The following is a 19,657-nucleotide window of genomic DNA, read 5'->3' as shown; positions in this document are numbered from 1 at the left end:
AGTTTTGGCTTGACCCCAAAGGGGTAAAGGTCAAAGAGACTATGTTGGAGATATTAGTGAATGATCATTTCAAGAGCACTTTTCCAGAAGTTAGTAAGAAGTCGGTGTGTTAGGCAAACCCACGGGAAGTATAAAGCTTTGCAGAACTAGTTGAGAGAAATTTATGTTGCAGAATACATATGAAGGGTCATTTAATAAAACTACTGACAATTAAGTGAATAAATGCAAGGAGTAGCATGCAGCTCACAACAGTAAGGATCCTTGTACAAACTGTAATGTGCAGACCATGTCAACAGCATGCAATAATCAGGGTAGAGATACATTACCCGAGCTAAAGACACAGGAAGGAAAGGGAACAGTGAGTCCTAGAGTTACTATAGTGGGATCAGACCTAATGCAAGTGTTCATAAGGGTTTCTAAAAAGACGGTCAGCATAGGGCATCTGCTTTAGGCCTGTGATTCTTTTAGTGAGGTATTTCTGCAGCCTTTCCAGTTGTTGAAGATGTCTTGAGAGGTACATACCAAACAGGGCGTTGTATTCTATAATGGGTCTAATGAGGGATGAGTACAGTGGGACAATGACCTCCTTTTTTCTGGATGAAAATCCCTATGATACAACCAAACACCCTAATACTGGGTGATTTCAACTATCCTGCCATTAACTCGGAAAACTACTCGTGTACCAACACCTTTGCCTAACGGTTCTTGGAATTCATAAATACCAACGCCCTGGATCAACTAATCCATAGTCCCACCAGGGGGTCAAATATCCTAGACCTGGTCATTACCAACATGGGAAATCGATGCTTCACACCTATGGTCACCCCCTCGTTGGTCAGGTATGACCATAAGCTAATCACCCTTAACATCCACATCCCACCCTCACCCCCCCAGTAAGGAAACCTCCATAAAAAGCTTCTCCAAAGCCAACTTCATGCTACTCAAGTCAGAAGTGACAAACTTCATGACACCCATGCAGACAGGAAATGAAAATTTGACTGCTGAATCCTACACTAAGGCACCATACGAGCACATCCACTCATGCATGAATTGTGCCATCCCCAATAGAACCAAGATGCTCTCCTCCAAAAAAAGGAAGCCAATCTGGTGGTCCCCTACCATAAACAAACTTTACAACAAAAGAAAGAAACTGTTGCAGAAAAGAGGAAAATCCCAGGATGCAAAAAACTCCCTTACCAGCCTCGGTTAGAAGGTGAGATCCCACATAAAATCCTCCAAAGCTAGTTATGAAAATAAAATTGCCAACAATTCCAAAGATACCCACAAGGCATTCTATAACTATGTCAAGAATCTAAATGGCGATGCTCAGATCTGCTCTGAGCTACAGCAGAATGGCATTAAATATACTGATCCCAAGGATATTGCCAATATCCTGGCAGACCAATTCAGTGTCAACTTCACCCCCTCTCACCCCCAAATGGACTATCTCAATACCAGAAGATTGCCAAATTCTGGTAATAACGGCCACACAGGTAAAAAAATGCACTCTCCAAAGCTAAGAATACAGAATCCATGGGACCAGATGATATCCCGGGCTATGTATTACATGAACTACAAAATGAACTGGCACCTCACATAAGTGTCATGTTTAATCATAGCCTCACCTCAGGCTTCATGCCCACTGAGTGGCGCACTGCTACAGTTATCCCACTCCACAAGGGGGGATCCACCTTGGATCCTGGGAACTACCACCCCATCAATCTGACAAGCCTGATCTGCAAGGCCATGGAACATATTATCATCTAACTTTTAGACAAAGACATTGGCAACCTTCAAACACTGGACCCCACCCAGTCTGGGTTTGTGAAGGCCCAATCTTGTCTCTTTAACCTGATTGTCTTCATTGAATCAGTCTCCAAAGCTGTGGATGAGGGTAAGGCACTTCACACAGCCTATCTGGACCTTGCCAAGGTTTTTGACACCCCCCCCCACTATGGAATCATAGACAGACCTACTAAGCTGGGCATTAATCCCTACATCACTCGATGGGTTGCCAACTGGCTTACTGACAGAATCCACACTCTATGCAGTCCTAGGATTGCAGATATACACATGTAATCAGTTTTGAGGAGGCCCATACCTCCTTCAGAACGATACTGTTTTTTGTATATCGTTTGATAACAGTAAAGCATTTTTCTTGTTTTCCTGTTAACCTGATCCAATACCCTTTAGGGCTTTAAGTCAGAACAAGAACAGCAAATTGGTTTACAGCTTAGACATAGTTCCTTGATGTCAGGGATGTTTCTAGTATCAATTGTAGTATTCTAAAATATTTCTTACTAAGTTTGAATGCGTTTGTTCATGTTTTATTGTCAGTCCTTCATCAATGCCCAAATATGTATTCTTTCCCTCCAATTCAAGTTCTTTCATATCACATTCCTGTCTCAGACTAATATTTTCTTGGTGCTGCAGCTTTCCTGCTTTAAATGTTGCTTTTGCACATTTATCAAGTCCAAATTACATTCTTATATCATCTGAGAAAGTTTTGACCATTTGCAGTTGTGCTTTCAGCTCCTCATCTGATGAACTATGGATTTAAATTATCTACAAAAAGAAGATGATAACTCTTTACACTTGGTTGTTTTCTGGAAACCAAATTGTAAATATAGCCTAATCTGTTAAATAGACAGCTTAATGGGTTAAGAGCAAGACAGGGGAAAACAAACAGCAGTGACAAAGAATCAGCCTGGAATATCCCCCTTTGAATTTTTAACCCTAAGATAATAATTTGTCCTTTTTCATGGCTTAGCTGCAAATGGCTTGCCATTGTTCCATAGTTGCTGTAATGCAATAAAAAAATATTTTGCTTAATTTCTCCAAGTCTTTTGGGTTTCTAGCACGATGAAAGAATGGACTCCATTCCTAAATCAAAGTATGATTAAAGTTCATGAACTTAGGATTGTTTCAGTCTTTGATGTTAGCCAAAAGCTTCTGTATAAGGCAGCCAATGAGAGAGGAGAGACTCATTCAACAACTGCTGATACCTAAGCCATTTAAACAATAATTCTGAAAATGGCTCACAACCATGTTTTGGAGGAGCCATCAAGAAGTGGAAAAAAAACCACAGTGAAAAACTTGAATAGATTTTGTTGGTCAGGTGCTATAAAGTAAGATGAAAATTTCTGTGCTTGGTGCCTTGAGTGTCAACAGATGACCCCTAACCTAGGCTTTTGGTATCCTGGGATTATTTTGCTTATACTCAAAGTTCCCTTCAAAAGGATTGTGATGGACATCATGGGACTATTTACAGGTCCTGCAGTGGATACCAGTACATAATGATGGTGCTGGGCTATTGAACTCAATTCTTCAAAGCCATTCCCTTCAGAAAAGCTTATTTTGGAGCAATCTCCACAGACATAGACTCAATATCTTCTTGTGCTTGTATATGTAAGACAGGAGCAGCCTTTATGAAATACCTGTTCCAGACTTTACATATTAAAAAAAAAAAACTAAGGACATCAATGTGCCATCCACAAATGGATAGGTTACTAAATGATTTAACTAAGTCTTAAAATCTATGTTGAAAAAAATAACTGATGGGAAGGATTTGGACAAATTACTGCCATAAGATTCTGAATTTGAGAGGTACCCACTTCCACAAGGTTTGGTCTTTTTTAATTATTATGGCAGGAGAAAGCGAGGACTCTTTAAATATAGTGAAATACACATGAGAAGAAGAAGAAGGTGAAAATACACCTTTCAGAAGCATTACTGGATACTATACAGAAATTCTGGAGAGTATGAAGGCTGTTACTCATAGATTCATAAATGTTCCAAGACTACTGAGTATTGTGAACATTCATGCCTTGCCAGAAGGTTCATACAACGCAACCGTGAAGTAAATTTGTGGATACCCTTCCAGTCACCCAGTTTATACATAAAGGAAGAGAGTGAGTCATACTGCTTAACAAGTACGGGGATTTTTTCAGAGGTTTGGGAGGCAATTTATTATAAACATGTCCCTCCACCATGGTCAATTTATCTGTTGGTGAAGATATAGGTCCCTTGCTCAAGGACTGCTAGAGATGCAAAACTTGTGGAGAAACAGGAGATGAAGGCCAATCACATCTCTGATGTCAGGGTAAGTGAGGCAGAGACCACCCATCAAAAGTTCATAAAATACTGAATTAAGGGGTAACATTTTCAGGCTCTCTTGGTAGCTTGGGGACTTTAAGACTATAATCATTTTGGTAAGGAACCTTTAGGATCTTTATAACTGTTTGACATGTTTAACAAGATAGATCCCAAAGACATGCTCAGTAATTTGTCTGATCAATGCTGAGTATTACAGAGTGATCCCCTCTTAAGAGATTAATTATATTCACCTTGACAATTATCTGGGCTAAATAAAAGGACTTCCTGGCAACCATTGTAACATAAAGGTCAAAAGAGAGGGAGCTATCGACCTAAGTGTCTAGATTCTTAATTACATTTTTTTGCTTTGTAGTAGTATGTTCTCTATACAGTATAATGTGGGAAGGGCTTCTCTACTAAAAGTGACCATACTATACTTTTTAGCATTTATTTTGAGCCCATTTTCAGTACACCAAGAATATACTAGGGGGGAGTTCATTAAAGAGGGTTTTGGTATCATAGAGTGACTTAACAACAACCCCCAGTTTGCTGTCATCTGCAAACATTCTTAACCAAAGGACTTGGCTCTCTGCTTAGAGATCTAAGAAACACATACTCAAAATGAGAGGTCTCAGCACCAAGCCCTGAGGAAAACCACTGGTCACTTTCATACTTTATGATAAGGCACCTGCAACTTGCACAGTTTGGGTTCTGCCTTTCAGCCAGTTTGCTATTCAACTTAGTACATGTCGGTCAGTTTTTGAAGTATTAAGCTTTGTATCATGGTATGGTGTCAGAGGCCTTGGGCAGGCCAAGATATGCCATGTGCACTGCATGGCCACCTTCTACAGCATTTGTAACCCCTTCATAGGAGTTTACCATATTAAATAGACATGATCGACTCTTCAAACAGCCTGGCTGTTAGGAGTCAAGTTTAATAAGGGCAAGGTTCTTAATATCGCAATTTATGAGGTCAATTATAATATATTCTTTGGTTTTGCAGATAAGACTGATAGGTCTATAATTACCAAGCTCAGTTGTAAGGCCACCATTATGGAAGGGCATCACTACTGCAGTGCACCACTCTTCACATGCAAAACCAGTAACTATAATTAGACTAAATAGTTTGGGGAATGTGCCTGCAATGGCATGCTTAACACTATTAATTAAGCAACCAAGTGTGTTGTCAGGGCCAATAGATGCAGTACTTTTGGTCTTTTGAGATAACTGGGTTTTCCAGTATGGCCTGTATCTGTGAACAGTGAGTTTGCTTAGCTCAGATGTCTAAAAGTGAAATTAGTGTAATGCTGACATTGAGTACCATGATTTTTTTTATAAACTACATCAAAAGAGAGAGAGAGAGAGGAACTCAATGTGTAAGCATACACAAAAAAGAAGTACACAAAAGAAGAGCAAATAAGTCGAAAAAAGAATATGACAATAGTAAGAGCAGAGTCAGAGCAACATGCAACATTGGAAACCATTTGGAAGGATCTGAGGGAGATGAAATATTTGCTAATGGAAAACCTGAATAAACAAGAAAAAAGATTGGATGAAGTTGTGAATGGCCTAAATGAACATGCAATGGTTATCTTGGATCTTTCAGTGGAAAATTAGGACCTGAAAGCAAAAGTAGAATCTGCAGAAGCTAGATTCGATTATATAGTAGTACAAACTACAAATATGGTGAACAGTGGACATAGAAAAGATCTGAAAAACAGCAGTGTACCAGAATGATGTGACGGAAGAAACCATGTGGCAACTGTGAAAGATTTACTAGTTAAGTGGACTCAAATGCCTGCAGCAGATATGCGAACTTTGAGGGTACATTGGACTGCATTGCACCCAGGATGGGAGACTTATGTAAGATTCTTAACATACGAAACAAAGAAGAAGGTTCATCAAGACCTATGGAAACCTGGAAAAAAATTAAAAATCACAGTGTGTTTGCGGACCAGGATTGTTTCTATATTACGAGATTTTGATTGCACTCATACTGATTATTAAAGTATGTGAAGAATGGAGAATCAAATGGAAACTATTGTACAGGCATTAGTGAAAATTTTTATGCAGGGTAATGTACGGACTTTCTCTTCAACAGAAGGTATAATGGATTCCTTAAAGAAGCCGGCAAATCTGAAACAGCTTTCTAATGAAGATATGGATCAGCACAGACCAACCAGACAGGGGAAGGAAGGAGGTGGCAATTCATCAAGGAGGATGAAGATGGATGAAGATGGACTTCTTCCCACTTTTCAAGCAGCACCATCTTTGTGAATTGTCTAAACTGATAAAAGGAGTGTGGAGGAAAGGAAATGCATCAGATCACAATAGAGGGATTGTATGGACTTACAGCTTTATAGAAAAAACACTGAAAGAAACTGTTGTTTTTGAATTAATTATTGAATGGGCTGAGGGGGTTTATCGGATGCAGTACATCTGCAACTGCAGTCTAAGTCTATTACAGGAATAAAGAGGTTTTGTTTTAAAGACACAGCAGCATCTTCATGAATGGGAAAGCTAATACATGGCATCCGGAGGAAAGGAATTGAGTCAGACTGCTAGAATTTGAATGTATGCATCTTTACAATTGCGGGGCCTAATTTGGAACATTTTGGTGGGGTCCCTCATATTCCCCCATCAACTACCCCATTGCTCGATGTATTTACAGGTTATTCAACTTGAGACTATTCAGGTTAGGTAACAGTAAAGTATGCTGTTACTGTGTATTAAAATAAAACAATCAGGCATATTTAATAAAACATACATGGTCCGCCAAGACCATATGTATAGTAGCGCACTGTTTTGTATTTAGTTGCAGGCACTACATAGTGTGTAGAGCCATGCAACCACAGTAAACACCATGCCATGCTAATTACAGTATAAACAGCTGAACTGTATGCTAATCAAACAATCCAAGAAGAAGGAGCTATTCAACAAGCTATAAAGCAACTTTGTAGACTCACTGCTGGTTTTCCCTGTAAATTCCAAAACCTATTGGAATGCAGCCACGGAAAGGAGTCTACACAGAAAGAATGTTGGGGGCTGCTGTTGCATTAATTCATGTGTATATGCAACAGGCTGAAGTCTATGCTGCTGCTGCTGCTAATAGACCAAGGCCAAGAAGGAGAAGAGTTGTTAGACCCCATCACAAGCTGCATAAGGTAGAAATTTTAGAGCACTACAAGGTGGATAGAGACACACTACAGGAAGTCTGCACCCTTTGTTGTCTTCAACTCAGAGCAAGGGCAAACCAAAGGGAACCAATTCCAGGGGAGACAAAGGTATGTGTAGCCCTTAGAATTTTAGATACAGGAAGCTTTCAGAGACTAACAAGGGATGCTGGGAGGGTGTCACAGACATCAGAATCCAGGACCCTCTATCAATTCCTGAATGTTATGCTCCAACATGCAAGTGACCACATATATTTTCCCTGTACTCCTGAGGATAGGGCCACAAATATGCAAGAGTCCTACCTTGTAGCACACTACCCTGAAGTACTGGGTGCCATAAATTGTACAGCTATACAGAAATCATGGCACCACTTGGGAACAGGGAAGGTTCTACATAAATTGAAAGGGATTCCACTCAATTAACTGCCACGTTGTGTGTAATGCTATGGGGATCATCTTGAATGTGTGTGCTAGCAACCCAGGCATTTCCCACAACTCACATATCTAGCACAACTCACAACTGCATCAGATGTTCACTAGGGGTGATTTCCCATGGGGTCATTTACTGTGGGATGCAGGTTATGCACTGGAAACATAGCTGAAGACACCTATCAGAAATGCACACACACCTGCTAATGAACACAATAATAAGGCACACACTCAAACCAGAAATATCATAGACGGTGTGTTTGGGCTGCTAAAGTTGAGGTTCTGCTGCCTAGATACACCTGGGGGAGCCCTGCAGTACAATCTACGTACATGTACTGAAATATTCACCATCTGTGCCATGCTTCACAACATCATCCTGAGAAAATACCTTTAGCAGGATCAACAAGGGGAAGTGGCGCACATCCCACCACCACTAGCAAGGTCACCACAGCCACATGCAGGTGAGGAGTCACAGAGGGAACCAGCAGCTGCTGTGGGTATAGGCAGATGTTGGCCTGCACAGTATGCTCTCATACTGGCTAAGATGCATGGCATAGCAGACTCATTCATCACCTAAGGGGCTAAAACCTTCATCTTACACACATATATAGTAACATTGATGCCAGGCAATGTTCATAACCTTTACCTACCCATGTAATGGCTGTGTACTCGTAGCATTAGACAGACTCAGCCCTGAACTAAAACTGTAGCAACTGCTGGATTTACAAGATAAGTGCCGAACCTGGAGTGTTAAAACAGAATTGTGTAATAATACAAATGAATGTCACATCCTTGTATGTTGTTACTTGGTAATGTAAGTAAGTAAAAGGTGAGTGATTTGTACAGCAATGACTTTAATATGTGACATCAGAGACTTATGTGAATACATGTGTCATCTATCAAATAATATTCATCAGGCATGAAAGATTCACACATTCATACCTCTCAAAAGTACTGATGGTCACCAAATGTCCTCAGTTTGGCCTCATACTTTTGTACTGAAAAATCATTAAAGGGAAAAGTTAGAAAGTGATGAGACACATTTTTGTTTCAGATTTCATAACCCTCAGAAGATTCTTAAGAAATACTGATGCAAAAAACTGTTTGGATTTTATCAACTGTCTAACTTTCTAAGACCAAAATATGTCAAAAGTACAATTAGCAAAATAACATCACAAACAGAGATATACTAAACACTAAGTCAGCTATGCACCCTAAACATCAGACACAAAGCTTATATATCCCTAAATCTAAAATTCAGAAACAAGGATATTGTGCAGTTATCACTTGAAAAGGGTGTTTTGTGTGTGTGTGTGTGTGTGTGGGGGGGGGGGGGTGCAGGAAACCTAGGAGATGTGTGAGTAAGAAAGAAAAGCAGGCAAGCCATTTGGATAAAGTAACACATGGCCAATGAGACAGAATGAGCTTTAAACTTCACAACTGAACCATGTAACTGTAGCAGTTCATCATTGTCATACCCAGCCATGAGAACTGGGTTTGCCAGGAGTTTCACTGGCAGGTCCATGCATACAGTCAGATGCAGTGATTTCTACCTCAACATGACTGATGTCTGCCAAATGAGCTCTCCTCACAAGGTTGCTCAGGATCACTACCCAAAGGCGCCATGTCTAGGTGTGGACACCTCAACCACTGACAGAGCAGTGAAAGTAGTCCCACTATGGGACTATGATCAGGCATGACCACATTGGCCAACATCAGATAATGTGGCTGACCTACTCCCATGTGGATGCTATCCACCTCCCAGCAGACATTCCATCACAGACACCACCCATTCCAACATGTTATTTATCTGATTCACTGAATCAGCAACACAGTGGAGGCAGTCAAGCATGTCAGCCTGTGTGACATATACAAGCCTAACCATTTCTCTAGAGGACCTATTGGAATGTGCCTGCACCTCTATGATGGCCCTAATCATACAATGAGTGTCACAGAGGACACACCTGGATCAGGTGGAGGATGGACAGCAGATCTCCTATGAGCATGCCTAACAACCCTCCTGCATGGTACCTTGCCAATACTTTGGCTATGACCAGAGTCAACAGGCACTGAAGCTTCAGTAATCACGATACCCTGATCAAGTGCCTCACCCTCCACCTGTCCAATATCTGAGGGCTCAGTGGAATGGGTTGGCATAGGCCTACTGGCTATGTCTGATGGAATTAAAGGGGGTGGTTAAATGTCAACCTCAGTGTCAGATTCAACCTCTATAACCCCCCTACTGTGACTCTATTTGGCTACCATCAATATCAGAGTCTGCTGATACTCTGACATCAGTTGGTAGGAGTTCCACATTCCCACTGTCAGGATCACCTGTGATAAAAAGCAACAAACACAGGAAAAAATAATACCTGCACTATTATAGTCCAATATAAGCTAACAAACTAACAGTGGTGCCGCTATTACAGACAGTATAGCAATACACACAGCGGTCCTGACACCCACATCACAAAATAAATATATATATTTTTTGTACTGCTCATCAGTACTGACATAAAAATGTCTGGCTTACTATGTGCAGATGACTGTAGGATCCCTATGGTGGATGGTCCTGGAAGAAGTTAAGCAAATGTTAAGGACACCATCCTCACAATGAACAGTAAGAAAGGGAGTTAAAACTTTTTGCCCTTTATATGTTCATTAACAATACTTTTAACAAGATCTTGGACAATATGTCCACCCCAAGCCCGTCTGTAATCAACCAGAATGTGTTGTTAACTGTATCAATCTACAGCTATTCTCCCCAAAAGAAATTTAATGTTAAACAGAACGTAAGTATTGCTGTTAATATTTTATTATATAAGAAGTATTTAACAATTGAGAAGCTCCTCCTGGGACATACTTGCCCTCCCAAAAGCAACAGCACCAACATCAATGACATGCTGTTGTGCACTTTCCAGGATCCCTGACAGTGGACAGGAACTGTTCATTTGGTGTTAGTGGTGGCTCTGTAGCAGTCCCCCTGGTAGCCATCCATTCAAAGGCCATTGCAGCTGCTCTCCTCCAGGCTGATAAAATTATGTCTGTGGCCCTATGGTACACCTAATCATATGTCCTGATCTGGCCAATGTCTGCAGTCACATCAGCCACTATCTGTTGCCAAATTACCCTCTCAAGCAGAATGGCACCAGGTCACCTAAATACTTCCATGATGACTTTATTTTCAGGGTCACTGAAGGGGGAGGGTTGCAGGGACTGGGAATCCTGGGTGCCATAGTCATAGGTGCCATAAAACATAAAAGAAGGATAATATACATAAGTATCACATAAAAAGTCCTTCTTAGATATAATGCAAAAAAGTAGTATTTCACTATTATCCACTGTAGAAACATAAAACAGTCAATATATTCAAATATTAAAAAAAAGGAATTGTGTGGTTGTAACATATTAGAATCACACACAAAGCAAGGCTGGATCCAAAACAAGGAGAATGACAATATCAAATTTTGCTTGTGCCAACACAGAAATGGAACTTGGCTCTCCCACCGCCAAAGCAACAGATAAATGACACATTTTGCTAACAAACTGTCAGGGAACTGCTAAAAGGGCTATCAAATAAACTGTCCCTGAAACAAGTACACATTTACCATAGAATATTCAATTTTAAGCAATTGCCAGTCACCTCTACATGTGGCCAGCACTCCCCTAAGGGTGCGTATGGGTCATCCTAGAACACTAATACCCCTTTGTCATTGACAATACAGGATATTTACATTTCATGGAAATAACAATAGAAGAGTGTAAAGAGTCAACTAAGCAGCAGGTGTGTCGAATACCCTCAATACTGAGAAGACTTAGAATTTTAGCATTGAGGCTCACATTTGTGCACTGCTTAACTACACACAAAGAGGCAAAGCAGTAGAAATGTGTATCTCACATTCATAAGCACTTTGCCAAACATTGCCCAAACATGCTGCTAGGTGGTGCGCTATGCAAAGTGAACAATAGTATGTATTACTTTTGTTTACTGTTTATCTAGTGTTCATGACATGAAACTACCTATGGGAGCAGAAAAAAATGAAGGCCCTATGTAAGAAAATGTCATATATTTACAATCCAACCACCTGTTACCTCCCCTATGCACTTCAACCTTGGTCTCTCAGCACTTGTTCACAAATGTATCAACTACACTACATAAATTAATAGTAAATGATGTCTTACATGCCATGCACATCTTTAGAATTACAGTACTCATTCAGATTTTTCAATACTTGTAGTAATGTGGACACTTACTTGCATATAGTTTGTAAAGCTGTTTCTTAAAGTATATACCTTAACATTGGAACACAACCATCAAATAGTACACATTACACACTCATTAATCTGGTAACATGGAAAACTTTAATATCTTGACAGATGAACATGGCTAGCTATCCATTTCATGCAGGCCTCCCAACATCTTCTCTCCAACATCCAATGTTGATGTCATTCATTATAAGTTGTTCTGCAGCCTTCTAAAAGTAAGACTTGTGCCATGACACTTGCGTAAATTACTGAGGTCTGTATTCTGTGTACTTAGGTTGAGGTTCTTTTCTCATATAGTCAAATGGGAGGTGTGTATGTGTGTGTGTGTGTGTGTGTGTGTGTGTGTGTGTGTGTGTGTGTGTGTGTGTGTGTGTGTGTGTGTGTGTGTGTAATTGTGTATCCTACAATAACCACTCCAATCCCATAGATTGCAAATATTTTGACACTTGCACATGCCTACACATCCATTTCTTGCAAGCCTCTCAACATCTTCTCTTCAACATCCAGTACTGGTATCATCCACTATAAGTTGCTTTGCAGCCTTGTAAAAAGTCAGACTTGTGCCTTGGTACTTGTGTAAAGTACTGAGTTCTGTAGTCTCTGTACTTAGATAGGTAGGGGTTCTGATCTCACTGCACTCAACTGGGGTGTGTTTGTGCACTGGCTTGACACGAGAGAGAGCATTTTGCACCAGCATGTGGGACAGTGCTGTTACTATTTTCTCCTCCCCAGACACTGCTGATGTCATCCTCTATAAAGTGTTGCCTGACACTCTCTAAGTCATACTTGAGCTGGACCGCTTGCCTTAAATATAGAGTTCTGTAGTCAATGTACTTGGTATGGGTTCTGCTCTCACTGCGGTTAGCTGGGGTGTGTGTATGTTTTTGCACTTGACTGATATTAGAGAGAGCATTTTACTCCACCATGTAGGACAGTGCTATTATCATCCTCCTTTCACCAGAATATGCTGAAGTCATCATATATAACTGATTTCCAGATGTGCAGTATTCCCATCAGGGCAGTGTCAGAGACTGGCCTGTAGGCTAGGCACAAGGCACCTCATCCTATATGATACAGATTACAGTGACAGAGCTTTCAGTCTATGCACATACATCATGGCATGGTTTGCAGGCCATGTATTTTCCTGATGAGAAACCTCTGTGGTCTCTCCAGCTGCTGCAGATGACTGGTGAGGTACCTGTAAAAGGGAGCATTAAACTCTATTATTGTTCTGATGAGGTTCGTGTACAGTGCTGTTATATCATCCTCAGATCTGGATACAATGGCTGACGTAGGAGGTGCACGATGTAGACTTTCTACAGCAGTGTGGACACTTGGTACTCGAAGTTCAGATTGCTATCTACGCATGCCCCCAGGTCTTGCACAGCTAGGTTTCAGCATAGGGGTGCATTGACAATATTGTAATTACTGCGGATTTCCACTTTGCAGAAGGCTAAAATAATGACACATTTTGCATTTAGTTGTAGACTGTGTGGCTTTTGCACCAATCATTTGTCTGTGCTAGCCCCTCCTGTAGTATGTTAACATCAAAGGTCATATACTTTAGCCTGGACTGTTGATAAATAGATTCCAAACAGTAAAGATCCCAGCACAGATCCTTAGGATACATCAATGGTGACAGATCTACTGGTAGAGGTTGATTCATCGACTTTCACAGTATGTGTTCTGTCAGTGAGCCAATTGGTTCACCAGCTAGTGACGTAAGGGTTAATCCCCAGCTGGGAGAGTTTCTTAATGGTACCTGAGTGGGAGATTATGTGCAGACTCTAGGCCAGATCAAGATAGGAAGGATGCATTGTCTTCAAAAACCACAAAGTCACAAAACAGAAGACACCAAAACAACCGGCACCAGTTCCAAAGGTTTATTAAACTTTAGCACCTCAGCCAAACAGCCTTCTAGAAGTAACACTCATTATGACACTTCCCCTTTATACACACATATCACTGAATCAATAAATGCACTGTCTTGCATTCATCCAGGCCTATTACACAGAATCAATGGGCTGTAACAACATCACAAATTGCCCATAGCATGACTCAGAACATACATCTACCTGACAGGGTTGGATATGCACTTTAACACACTCTGATAATGGACTATGTTCCCATAAAAGGGTGTATATCAACATGCATCCATCTTATTCATGCATAGCCACATCCTGACTCTCCTCATCTGTGAGATAGACCAGCATGTCATTATGGACCTGTTCTAAATGGACACTAGTAATATTACGGCTGTGTGCAATAGACATGTGAGTTGTTAATGTTGCATCCATGTCTGTTTCATCTGTTAAATGTCCTCAAAGAAGTCATTGAGAGCATGCATGATGACACTATCATCCTGTGGAACTTGACTAGGCCAAGGCATTTAACACAAATCCACACTAAAGTATTCACTCATCACTGTCAGATGTAGCCATGAACACCTATATCACTAAGTGGCTAGACCACAGGATCACATATATGGCATCTAAATATGCTAAAATGTGTGACGTAACCTTTATTTCAGGACCAGTGACCAGGTCTGTACATCAGGCTGTCTGATTGCCCTTTCCTGCCCATTATTTAAGCCACAGACATCAAGAATGACATACACATCCTGCATCCAAACAGCTATCTGGTGGACTACAGATTGTGGACAATTATTGACTCTAACTGTGAAATTGGTTTAATACAGACAGTATAAACACACAGCAAAGATTGCTGCCAAAGCCATGGCAACACATAAGATGAAACACAAACATGGGGGGATTTGTTACATTATGGAAACAAACACACAACTCAAACATAATGTATACATCCCACCCTGTGTCCAGGGGTAGATGGTGTGTGGAATATCCACTAGCATGTGGCCACAGTAGTGACTACTCCTTTGTATGTTACACAACTACTGAGTATGTGCAGGACATCCACATCATTGGCAATAATACCACCATAGCTCACAGCCTTCATCACACCAATAACTGAGTACAATGCACCCTTCTTCATGTACCTCCCTACTTCTTTTCCAGTGTTTAACTGAAGTGTACCACCTTTGCCACAGTGAGCTGTCACATATCACATTGGTTATACCCAGGTATTCTTTTTGTTGCATAAACATTACTGTCTAATGGTGTGCGGCCCCCAGTAAGGTGTTATACCAAATACATGTGGGATACCTTTTCCAGTGATGCGCACAGTACATGCATAGCTGTTTGACAACATTGATGGCATGGGATACATTTGTGACAGTGTGGATTGTGCCATATATATCTGCCATGCACACCAGTCAGCTAGCCTGTATTGATCATAATGTCACATACAGGTATTGCAGTTTCCCTTCTAACACCTCCAGCACATGTTACAATGTCACTTTGGTGTGCTTGATTACCCTCATAGACTGCTGACATGTCACAATACTTGTACAAGTGTGTTTATGCAGAACCATCAATGACCACTCAGAATCACATATGTTCTGTCAGAGACATGGGATTACTGGTGGTATATTCCATGATTGTGCATGCTTCTTCTACTGTTGTCCATGAACCTGTAACTGTGTCCCACTTGTTGGAGACCTCTGCTGACATTACAGTCATATTTAGCCAAATCAGTTTGCACAGCTTCACAATATGTACTCAATCCCAATTGTATATAACATCTATAACATCCCTGATAGATGTCCTCTCCATTATTCATGTCAGGATGCTTTCAGTATATCACAAAGACATCTTCTCCATTGTTATGTCACCTTGTCTGATAGTCATATAATATACATTTTCACTGTGCAGTCCATACTGTACCATGTCGATATGTGATTAGTGTTCCTGCTACAACTATCTACCATTTACATGTCCTCATCTGCTGTACATTACAATGTTTCACCTGTCCTCTTTCCCTGTATTCATTCCTACAATTCATCTGTGTGTCCATATTCAATGCACATACTTCCCCTGACAATTTATTTTACATGGCAGTCCATGTATCCTTACAGATCATTCAAACAACTTTTGTACAAAATGCCTAGAATGGGATTCCACAATACTCTGCACTGTGTATACTCTCCTGTAATGTGTTTGGACCATATACATTACTATATGACGAACTCTGATAATAAATGTGGCATTCCGCACAATCCCACTAAACTTGTTTTCTCTAAGGTAAGCAACTTTGCTATCTGTGTTGCTTTACATAGCTTCCATCAGCCATAAAACTGTACTCATTTACATTAAAACTTGGTGCGCAGCATGAATATGTAATCATCACTGCTGCAAACTGTGCAAACATGTAAACTCCATGTAAGCTTCATCCAAATCCTACACAGAATTTATCGAATCCCAGAGAATGTTTAAGTTTTTTAGCTTATATTTTGCAGTAAGACAGGTTAAAACAGAAGTAAACTGCTGGACACCTGGATTGCCCCTCATCTAACATCTCCTGTAGTTTCTCTCCCAGGGTCTGCTTAACTCACTCAAGTAAACTGCAAGAGGTCTATTTGATGGTTGACTGAGGTGCTGTGTCAACATGCTGTGACATGAGATGGTGCACCCTGGCTTAGCAGTAAATATGTCCCCAAACTCTGCAAGTCTGTAGTACTGCCTGGATCATCTGAACCTTAGTCGATGATGTCTGCACACTCCCCCTTATCCCCACCCACACATCTTTTTTGTATTTTATTTTTCTATCTTTTCTGTCCCTGTTCTTTCCTACCATCGACTCATTTGATTTGCTCTCCTTCACATCTCATGTCCAGCAGTGGTGCATACTGCATATTCTATATTTTCTCCATAGAAACTTTATACTATATTACATTATGAAAGCGTACAGGTACTCCTCTTACCTGTTTTACTCATTTTACTGACTGAATTCTTGTATCACATCTACTTATGTGATAAACACTATCTTGACTTATACTTCTCTGCGTGATGGTCTTACATTATCTGTTGCACTAATCATTTTTCTATCCACCTCCCACCACTCAGCATATACATCTCATGATTCACTTCTCAGTGATTCTTTTGTTCCTATCTGTGAATGCAACAAGCATTTCTCAACTACATTGCCGAAATGGTAACATTCTTTCACAAGTCATAGTGATCAAAAGTTGCCTCACATTGCAGAATATGAAATGGGATGAAGTGACAGCCAGAGAAACTGAAACAAAATTAAGAAAAGCTCCTAACTGGAAAACCCCAGGCCCAGATGTAGTACCTACCTTCTGCTTAAAGGTATTAACATCTTTACATGAACATTTAGCCATGAGTAAGAACTATTTTTATGCACACTGCGAACATATGCTAATCTGGTTAACAACAGGAAAAACCACGCTACTCCTTAGGAGTGAACCTGCAAGATATACTAAAAAACTATAGGCCTATAACTTGCCTTCCATCTGTGTATAAACTACACACTGGAATTAATGCCCACAGAGATTATATGCATTCAGAAGAAAACACAATCATGGCAGTAAAACAAAAGGGTAACAAAAGAAAGTCATGTGGAACAAAGGATCATTTGTTGTCAAATAAAGTCATAATGGAGTATTGTAAAAAGGGAGTAATCTAAGCATCACATGGATAGACTACAAAAAAGCATTTGACAGCATTCGACATTTGTGGATAAAAGACAGCTTAAAAATGTATAAGATACACCCTACGTTGATCAATTATATTACAGTGACTACAAAATACTGGCAAACTACTTTGCAGCTAAGCCATGACAAAGGACAAATCATTATTCCGGAAATAAAAATTCAAAGGGGATATTCTGGGGTGACTCTGTCATTACTACTCTTTTGTCTTGTCCTTAACCCACTAAGTCGTCTACTTTATATATTAGGTCATGGCTACAATTTGACTCCCAGAAAACAGCAAAGAGTAAAGACTTTTCATTGTTTCTTTATGGATGATTTAAAACTGTATAGTCCATCAAATGAGGAACTAAAGGCACAACTGCATGTAGTCCAAACTTTTCTCAGATGATACAAGAATTTCATTTGGTCTTGATAAATACGCTAAAGAAACCATTAAAGCAGGAATGCTGTAGCACCATAAAAATATCAGTCTTGGACAGGAATGTGATATAGAAGAAATTGAGCAAGAGGGAGTCTATAAATATTTGGGAATTGATGAAGGATCAACAATAAAAAACATGAACAAATGTGAATAAAACTTAGGAATATTTCAGAAGATTAAAATTAATACTGAAAACAGTTCTGACACCTAGAAGCAAAGTCCAAGCTATAAGTTGCACAGTTTTGTGGTGATTGACTGGCCCCAAAATGTATTGGATCACCTGGACAGGAAAACAAGAAAAATGCTTCATGCTTATCAAATAATATATAAAAATCAGCGCATACCAAGATTATATATACCACATTCTGAAGTAGGTATGGGCCTCTTAGAAATTGATTAAATGTATAGATCTGCAATCATAGGACAGCATACATATTTGCTGATCTCACAAGATCGAGACGTAGAGAACATTTTAAAACCTGAGGACAACAAGTCTATGGTGACTTTCCTGATTAGTTTAGCAGATGGTCAAATGGGAATGGAAATCAAACTGGAAGTAGATAAAAATCAGTCAATCGAGTGTGCCAAAAAGCAAAAGAAAGAATATAAGGTGAAGGATCAGATGAGAAGGCAAGAAATGTGAAAAATGCATAAATATAGATACAAGTACAGAAAACTCCTGTAACAACCTCATGTTAATTAGGTTATAAAGTAGGAATGTTTAAAGAGAGAGGTGAATATAAGCCAAAAGAGGAAAGGTTAATATTGGCAGCCCAGGACAGTGGACTATGTGCATACTGGTTTATAAAATACATTCAACATATCAAAGAAACAGGCAAATGCAGGTTTTGTAAAACAGAATTGGAAACTGTTACACATCTTGTTGCTGGGTGTGATACACCCATGTCAGAAGGCCTATATACTGAAAGGCATAATAATGTGACAAGACTGTTGCACTGGGAATTTGTGCAAGCATTATAATATTGAAGTAGCTGAGAAGCATTGGAGAAATCAGCAACAAAGCATTATAGAAAATGATGAAGTTTATATCACATGGGATAATCCATTAACAACAGCTCAAAAAATATATTCGAGAAAATCAGATATAGTAGTCTAGGAAAAGAAGACAAAAGTAGCATTGATCATTAAAATTGTTACACCCAGTGATTATAGTGTCTTATATATAGATGCAAAGTCATAAAATACCAGGATTCGCAGGGCAATGTGGAAGAGGGATACCCAGACAGTTCCGATAGTAGTAGGAGCAATGGGTCTCAAAGAAGAATTTACACTTATATTTAGATATTTTACCAATACATGTAACTCAGTATGAATTGCAGAAGATGTCATTTCTGAGCACATTGCGGGTGCTACAAAGAGCACTTTTGGCTAACGTCAAAGATTGAAACAATGCTAATTTCATGAACTTTAATCATACTTAGACTTAGGAATGTGGTCCATTCCCATCATGGTATTAGAAACCCAAATGTCTTGGAGAAATTAAAAAGAGAGCAACAGTATATGTATTTTTATGCTTACTATTGTTTGTTGTCATGCTGTCTAACACTGACTATGCCACAATTATTTCTTGCAACTTTATCCATTAACTGTTCATAAACCACATATCAGCAGGAGAGGCAAAAGAAAACAGTATTGCTCCATCAGTATTCAAAATAAGTCTGG

The sequence above is a fragment of the Protopterus annectens genome, chromosome 10.part0 (assembly GCF_019279795.1).
Source record: "Protopterus annectens isolate FY-2018-M chromosome 10.part0, PAN1.0, whole genome shotgun sequence".
NCBI lineage: Eukaryota > Metazoa > Chordata > Ceratodontiformes > Protopteridae > Protopterus > Protopterus annectens.
The sequence above is the reverse complement of the archived record's forward strand: the minus strand, read 5'-3'. Positions refer to the sequence as shown.